We start from the raw sequence: 8,255 nt of genomic DNA on the forward strand, positions 1-8,255 counted from the left end.
GGAAGCTGGAGCAGGATGCTGCCGTGAGGACCATGTGACTGCACTCCAGCCTGGGTGACAGAGCGAGACCCTGTCTCAAAAAAAACAACAACAAAATAATGGATCAATTCAGTGTCCGACTGTTGAGAAATAAAATTTCCAGAAAGAAAAATAAAACATAGAGGAAAAAATCATCAAAGAAATAATTCTAGAAAAGCAAAGTTCTATATTAAAAGAAGCTATCAAGGGCTGAGCATGGTGGCTCATGCTGTAATCCCAGCACTTTGGGAGGTCAAGGTGGGAGGATTGCTTGAGCCCAGTAGTTTGAGAACAGTCTGAGCAACATAGTGAGACTCCACCTTTACTAAAAATAGAAAAAAAAATCAGCTGGGTATGGTAGCACACACCCCTAGCTACTAGGGAGGCTGAGGCAGGGGGATCCCTTGAGTCTAGAATTTCAAGGCTGCAGTAAGCCATGATCACGCCACTGCACTCCAGCCTGAGCAACAGAGCGAGACCCTGTCTCAACAACAACAAAAACCAGAACCCAGCAAGTTTCTGCCTGGTGAATAGACACACAGAGGGTACACTGCTGTGTCACTGAAGAATGGTGATAGTAAATGTCGGGTCCTAGGATCTCCCAGAAAGAGAAAGGAAAAACACCGGCTACGTCACCAAGTCCAGCAGTCAGAACCATGTTGGACTTTCCAAAACAAATCAGATGCTAGAGAACCATGAACCAATGTCTTTGAAATTCTGAAGAGACATGATTTCAACCTGGAACTTTATTTTCAAGTGAAGGGTTGATTGAATCCGAGAGTAGAAAGGGGCTCAGGCTCTATTCAAGCTCGCCAGCCTCCTGGAGTCAGCTCGCCTCCTGGAAAAGCCCTCTGGCAAAGCACGGGAACAAACACCCTCGAACCATAGGAATAAACACCCTGAAAGTTGCGGGGAAAGGAGAGGAAAGTGCGGGTGTTTAGAGAGCTACATCTCTGTCCTGCGTTTAGAAATCGCAGGATAAATACCAGAAGAAATGGCTCATTGCCCCTGGAAAGTGGAACTTAGGATAGAAACAGCTGTTTTTCTGTCTAACCCTAAAGTAACAAGAGCATTTAAACATACATCTATCTATTACTTCTACGGAATAAAATGCTAAGAAGGACCTCCCTGGCGCGCGTGGCGGGCCGTGCTATGCGCTCTCCAAGCAATCTGTTTTCCTCCTGGGTAAACAGCCTAACTGACCCCTGGCAGGTAGGCTGCGGCCATATGTGTGTGAGGGGAGCCACATTTGCCATCCCCAGCTCTGCACATCCAAGTCTGGCGGTGCCATCAAGGTGAAGAGCATGCTGCCCTGGGACCCAACTGGGAAGACTGGTCTTAAGAAGCCCCTGCCTGACCACATGAGCATCGTGGAGCCCGAAGATGGGATACTGCCCACCACCCCCATCTCAGAACAGAAGGGAGGGAAGCCACAGCCGCCTGCCACGGCCCAGCCAGTCCCCGCAGCCCACAGAGTCTCCTTGGCAGCTGTGTTCTGGAGTCTGGATGTTGCTCTGTAAAGATCTTTAATAAAATCTTGTACAAAGACAAAAAAAAAAGCCTCTGTCCCACGCATCCGCCCTTGTGTCCTCTCCTCTGCCACCTTGAGGGCCACATGTGGAGAACCGAGCCTGGGGCCCTGAGTCCCCGCTTGGGCAGCAGCTGCCGGCACGCACTGGACAGTGGCATGGGGGAGAGAGAAACCTGGCGAATCCCTGAGATTTGGACATGTGTGTTGCAAGCGGACACACAGCATCCTGCAGGAAATGGAAGCAGAAAGGTCTGGTTCAGTCAACCTGAGTCGGAGGGGCTTCTCTGCAGGCCACGTGGCCTCCATCTGCGCGCACCCTGCGGGTGGTGTGGGGTCCTGGGGTGGTGTGGGGCCCTGGGGTGGTGTGGGGTCCTGGGGTGGTGTGGCACCCTGAGGTGGTGTGGGGTCCTAGGGTGGTGTGGCGCCCTGGGGTTGTGTGGGGTCCTGGGGTGGTGTGCGGTCCTGGGGTGGTGTGGTGCCCTGGTGTGGTGCGGGGCCCTGGGGTGGTGTGGGGTCCTGGGGTGGCACCCTGGGGTGGTGTGGGGCCCTGGGGTGGTGTGGGGTCCTGGGGTGGCACCCTGGGGTGGTGTGGCGTCCTGGGGTGGTGTGGGGTCCTGGGGTGGTGTGGAGTCCTGGGGTGGTGTGGGGTCCTGGGGTGGTGTGGTGTCCTGGGATGGTGTGGGGTCCTGGGGTGGTGTGGCATCCTGGGGTGGCACCCTGGGGTGGTGTGGCATCCTGGGGTAGTGTGGGGTCCTGGGGTGGCACCCTGGGGTGGTGTGGCATCCTGGGGTGGTGTGGGGTCCTGGGGTGGTGTGGCACCCTGGGGTGGTGTGGCGCCCTGGGGTGGCACCCTGGGGTGGTGTGGCGTCCTGGGGTGGTGTGGGGTCCTGGGGTGGCACCCTGGGGTGGTGTGGCGTCCTGGGGTGGTGTGGGGTCCTGGGGTGGCACCCTGGGGTGGTGTGGCATCCTGGGGTGGTGTGGGGTCCTGGGGTGGCACCCTGGGATGGTGTGGCATCCTGGGGTGGTGTGGGGTCCTGGGGTAGCACCCTGGGGTGGTGTGGCTCCCTGGGGTGGTGTGGGGCCCTGGGGTGGTGTGGCGTCCTGGGGTGGTGTGGGGTCCTGGGGTGGTGTGGCATCCTGGGGTGGTGTGGCGCCCTGGGGTGGTGTGGAGTCTTGGGGTGGTGTGGGGTCCTGGGGTGGTGTGGGGTCCTCGGGTGGTGTGGTGCCCTGGGGTGGTGTGGAGTCTTGGGGTGGTGTGGGGTCCTGGGGTGGCACCCTGGGGTGGTGTGGCGTCCTGGGGTGGTGTGGGGTCCTGGGGTGGTGTGGCGTCCTGGGGTGGTGTGGTGCCCTGGGGTGATCTGGCGCCCTGGGGTGGTGTGGTGCCCTGGGGTGGTGTGGCGCCCTGGGGTGATCTGGCGCCCTGGGGTGGTGTGGCCTCTGTGCTGCCCAGGCGTTTCCACGGGCCGCCCTTACCGGTGACGGGGAGAGGATGGTGGCCACGGAGCCCGGTGGAGCTGACGTGGGAGCAGAGCGCGACCGCAGGCCTCCTCCTCTGCAGGAGCAGCGCTCGGCAGCTTCAGCCCGGCCGGTTTCCTGCGCTTCACTCCTGCCGGGGAAGCTGGAGCCGTGGGTTTGGCCACGCGCACCCCTGCTGGGCGAGGCCCACCCCCGCACGTCGGCCTTAATAAAACGGCGCTTGTTAAAAGGGGCATTTCCTATGAGGCGCCGGGGTACCCCGTGGGCTGAGAAAACCCCGAGGCAGGCTTGGGGCAGGCAGAAGAGGAGCTGTGCGCCCTCTCCCACCCCCGCCCTCGCTCTCACTCCTGCTCCCACTCAGCTTTCTGGGGACTCCGTGGCTTTTCTGTTCAAATGTTACATTTCCAGTCACTTCCGGGACTGCCTCGACTTCTTGTGTCCCAAGTCCAGGGTCTTGAAGAGTGACTTCAGTTGGCCCTTCTCGGGTCCGGGCTCAGCCCTGGTCCACTTTGCTACACACGGCGCGTCCCGGGTCATTTTCTAAACGGGGCTTAGTTTTCTGAGCAGGAGCCGGGCGGAGGCCCGAGCCGCAGGCCTCGAGGGTCCCCTGCGCGCCTGCTCTGCCTGGTCCCGGCAGTGTGATCCGACCTGCACACGCTTAGTCCTGTTCTCGAGAGACGTACAGCCTGCTCAGCGAGACGACGTGGCACCAAAGAGGCAATTCACACACCGAGCTGGCCCGGAGCTCCTGCCGGGGACGAGGAGGTTCTGGAGGTGGAGGGCGGCGTGGGCTGCTCGACAGCGCACAGTGCTCAGCGCCCGACCCGTGCGCTCAGACAGGGTTAACGTGGCCGGTTCTGTGTCTTAATGTTCTACCACAGCCATTAAAAGACCCAACAAACACGGTGGCCAGGGACACGGTGGGCCAGAGCCGCGGCCGGCAGTGCTGCTGGCCTCAGAGGACAGTGTGGCCCTAGGGGTGGGGCGGGGCGGGCGTCTGGCCCTCTGACCGAGAGGAGCAGTGGGGCCTGGCTGGTCCCCTCAAGACGCTGGTAGTCACGTCCAAAGAGGACCTGGGAAGACAGCGCTTCGCGGCGTGGTACCCCGACCCTGCTCACGCAGAGGCCACACGGCACCCCCAGGCCTCCCCCTCCGCGGGAGACTTCCAGCAGGGACAGCGCCCGGGCAGCCACAGCCTCAGAGGGGAAAAGGTGAAGACAGGGCCGGGGGGAAGCCAGGACCCTTCCATGAAGACACTGGAGGCCCTCGTGTCCCGTCGGCCACCATGTCGGGAGCCCCAGGTGGCGTCTGGAGGGTTTGCGTTACATGTCATTTAATGAGGTTGACACAGCTCTCGGGCAGTAAGGCCCTCTTTGAAGTGAGTGCAACAATTATTACTACATAAGATGCAGGGAGAGTGAAAGGAGTCCTTTTGATAGGAACATCTACAGTCAATTTCAAGTGCAAAAAGAAAGAAAAAGTGAGACCGCATCAGCACGTGAGAGATATTTACAGCAGAGCTTCTCAGAGTCAACGAGGAACTGGCTTCTTACGAGAGTGACAGCTTCGTTTTGAGAAATATGGAGCCAGAAAACAGACTGGAAAACGCAGCGAGAAGCCCAGCTCGCAGTGGCCCACCGTGGGAAGCGGCCTGGAGCACGCGACAGTGCAATACACGCATCACGATCTCGGCGGTGCTGCTGCTGCGAAATATTTATAAGCTGGCTTGGCGTTTTACAGACAAACTCTTTCTAAACGTCTCGGCCAGCCCGCCGTTAAAGCGAAATGTTTATGAACATTTGGAGCACGTTGTCCTATAGGACTGTCTTGAACGTGTAGTCATTTTTATTACACATCTTGCGAATATTAGAATAATGTTGCCGTTTTTGTTACGTCTGTACTCTTCCAAAAGTATCTATCTTAAAATGGAAAATGGACACGTTGCCTTTGGAAATGCAGGAAGCTTTTGCCGGGGACGACTGAATGGTCACCCGGATGATGGACAGTTAGCAGTGCACCGCAAGGCCTCCCAGGCAGGCAGGCGGGATTCTCCTGCCCAGGACAGAGACACATCACATAGCACTTGCAGGAAGGAGGACAGGACAGAACCCCGGGAACAGGTACAAACGACAGGAGGAGGTTCCCTGCCCAGCCAGTCGCAGAGTGTGGGGGTGGGGGGAAAGCGGTCAGAGAGCAAGGTCAGCCAGCGTCTCTGGGGACACAAGGGTCACCTGGAGACAGAACAGGAGCTGGACCCTCCAGGCCCCATCTCGCAGGCCTGAAAATGCCACTTTTGGCCAGGCGCGGTGACTCACGCCTGTAATCCCAACACTTTGGGAGGCCAAGGCAGGCGGATCAAGAGGTCAAGACGTCAAGACCATCCTGGCCAACATGGTGAAACCCCATCTCTACTGAAAATACAAAAATTATCTGGGCATGGTGGCACACGCCTGTAGTCCCAGCTACTCAGGAGGCTAAGTCCCAGCTACTCATAGCTGGAGAATCTCTTGAACCTGGGAGGCAGAGGTTGCAGTGAGCCAAGATTTCACCACTGCACTCCAGCCTGGCAACAGAGTGAGACTCCGTCTTAAATAAATAAATAAATAAATAAAATGTCACTTTCCTATTGTCATCTCTGTAACCATCTTTCTTGCCGTTTTTATTTACCCTTTAGACTTTTTTTATAGTTCCTAGAGTTCTGAAATGAGAAGCATTTAATTTAAATCAGAAAAAAAAATCAATACCGCAAGCAAGCATGTGAGCAAGACGCAGAGGCAGCGGGTGAGCTGTGTGCAGCTGCGTCACCACCCTCCTTCCCTCGCGCCCCTTCCTCACCTGCGACGCAAGGAGGAGAGCTGGACAACAGCTGGGTCCCTGGGTCCAGACTGGTGCGACTGCCGGGGTCTGAGGTGGCACCTGCCCGTGCTGGAGGAGCAAAGGTCCTTCCCACCTCCGGCCCCTGAAGAGTCCTCCCTGGCTCCCAGAAGGATCCAGATCCATCTCCTCTTTCCTTGGGATTGGAGTCCCTGGAATTTTAAAAAATTCATTTAAATAAGTTATAGTAGATTTATTTTTTCTTGTCTTCATTTCAGCAAAATTGCTAATTATTCTGTTTGGATTATAATAGCATGATTCGTGTTCTATTGCCAGAAATGCCAAATTAGATCATCTGTTTTGAGTCGTTATAGTCCTTAGGTGGCTTTTATTATTAATTTCAATTTTGAAATGCTTCATTCTGCTGAGGCAGTAGCAACCGGATTTTTCAATAAATTTCTTAGATTCAGAAATAAACCATCAATTTAACAAATCATGTTTAAGCAATGTACTGGAATAGCATATGATCAATGTACTTTGCTGCAGAAGGATTATAAAACGTTTTAATTTCATAATATAAGAGGCTACCACATAGTGCAATTTTTAAATAAACGTTTTTAGGAGCAGTTTTAGGTTCACAGCAAAATTGAGCAGAAAATGCAGAGTTACCCCTTCAACCCTGTCCCCACACGTGCAACAATCTCCCCCATGATCAACGTCCCCCACCCCACCACAGGGTGCATTTGTTACTGTTAATGAACCTACATTGACGCACCACTGTCACCCAAAGCCCATAGCGTACATTAGGGCCTCCCCTTGGTGCGATGTAAGTTGTATAGGTGTAACTGTGGACAAATTTACAATGAAAGATGCCCACCACTACAGTAACACACAGAGTGTTTTCAGTGCCCTGAACATCTTCAGTCTTTCTCCTGTTTGTTCCTCCCTCTCTCTGACCCCTGGCAGCCACCGAGCTTGCTGCCCCCAAGGCATCACCTTTTCCAGAATGTCGTGCAGCTGGACCCTGCAGGATGCAGCCTTTTCTGGCTTCTTTCACTTGGAATATATGTTTAAGCTTCCTCCCTGTCTTTTCGTGACTTGACAGCTTATTTCTTTTTAGTACTGATCCCAGGTGTTTGGTACTGACAAACTCAGGAGTCCAACCTCCCGGCCCCGTTCCTAGGAAACTGACAGATCAGAAATCTATTTGTTAACAAAGTCATGCCAAAGTATCAGTCATGTTGATGGTGATGTTACTTCCATTTGCCCTTCCGAGCACAACTGCATTTTTAAAAAGATGTCAAATGGGCAAGGTGGCTCCCGCCTGTAATCCTAGCACTTTGGGAGGCCGAGGATCTGAGGCTCACGAGGAGACGTTTCTGTCAATGTGATTGGCTTCTCTTGGGTCACCTAAATGTCACCACACAGCCCCTTGGAGATAGACCAGCTGCTAAGCAAATCTTACCTTCTAAAATTTTTCCATTCTCATTTTAATTAGAAAAGGAAAATGAATTATTTTATTATTTCTGATGCTGTCCTTTATGGTCATGTGACAACCAGCCTGGAGAAAAATACCTATTTATTCAAAAGATGACACAATTGCTTATGATTTTATTGGAATATCCTCTCCTCTCTAGTTTTTAATTTTGGTCCAACCCCTCCTGTCTGTTCCATCACAGGCTCATCATGAGAAGTTAATAAATGAGGTTCAGCTCTTTTAAGTTACCATGGTCCTTGACGCTGCAACATGGTGATATTATCAGTCAAGCTGAAGGGACAATTGTGTGCACCAGACAGGAAGCAGGTGATTAGACAGAGCTGGAAGCAAAGCACGCAGAGCTGGCCTGGGAAGCAGAACTTTAAACCTCCTGAAGAGAACAGATCTGGTTACTGAAGACTATTGTGTGTGTAATCACTAATTGACTGCAAAAGGAGTTTTCAGACAGGTTCTTTGGAGTGACGGTGAGGCCGATGTTGAGCTCCCATTCTGAGCTTGAGCTAATTCAGCTACACACTCTAGTGTGTGGTATTCTGACTGATTAGTTTTCTTGTGAAGTTTCACACAAAACCCTTCTCCAGATAAAAAGATGCATGTCCTTTCAAAGAATTTCTAACATTTACAGCAAAATACAGGATATCTTGAAATCAACTAGGTTGGCAAACATTTCTAGTGTTTTTAGACCCATAATATTTTCAAATGAAGAAGTAATATGTATACGCCCTAAATTGTGAATAACTGCTCACGGAGCACAGCCCTACAGATGTGGTCCTGGAGAGGGTGACAGATACCTACCACCATGTGCAAGCCCTTCGCCATGGCGCCTGTGGAGCGTACCCCAAGGGCATCAGAAATGTAAATGTGTGACATATATGAAAGGCCTTTTTTCTTATTTTAAAACTTTCTTTATTGGCAAGG

The sequence above is a fragment of the Aotus nancymaae genome, unplaced genomic scaffold (genome assembly GCF_030222135.1).
Source record: "Aotus nancymaae isolate 86718 unplaced genomic scaffold, 86718_ANA_hifiasm-v0.15.2.pri h1tg000020l, whole genome shotgun sequence".
Lineage (NCBI taxonomy): Eukaryota > Metazoa > Chordata > Mammalia > Primates > Aotidae > Aotus > Aotus nancymaae.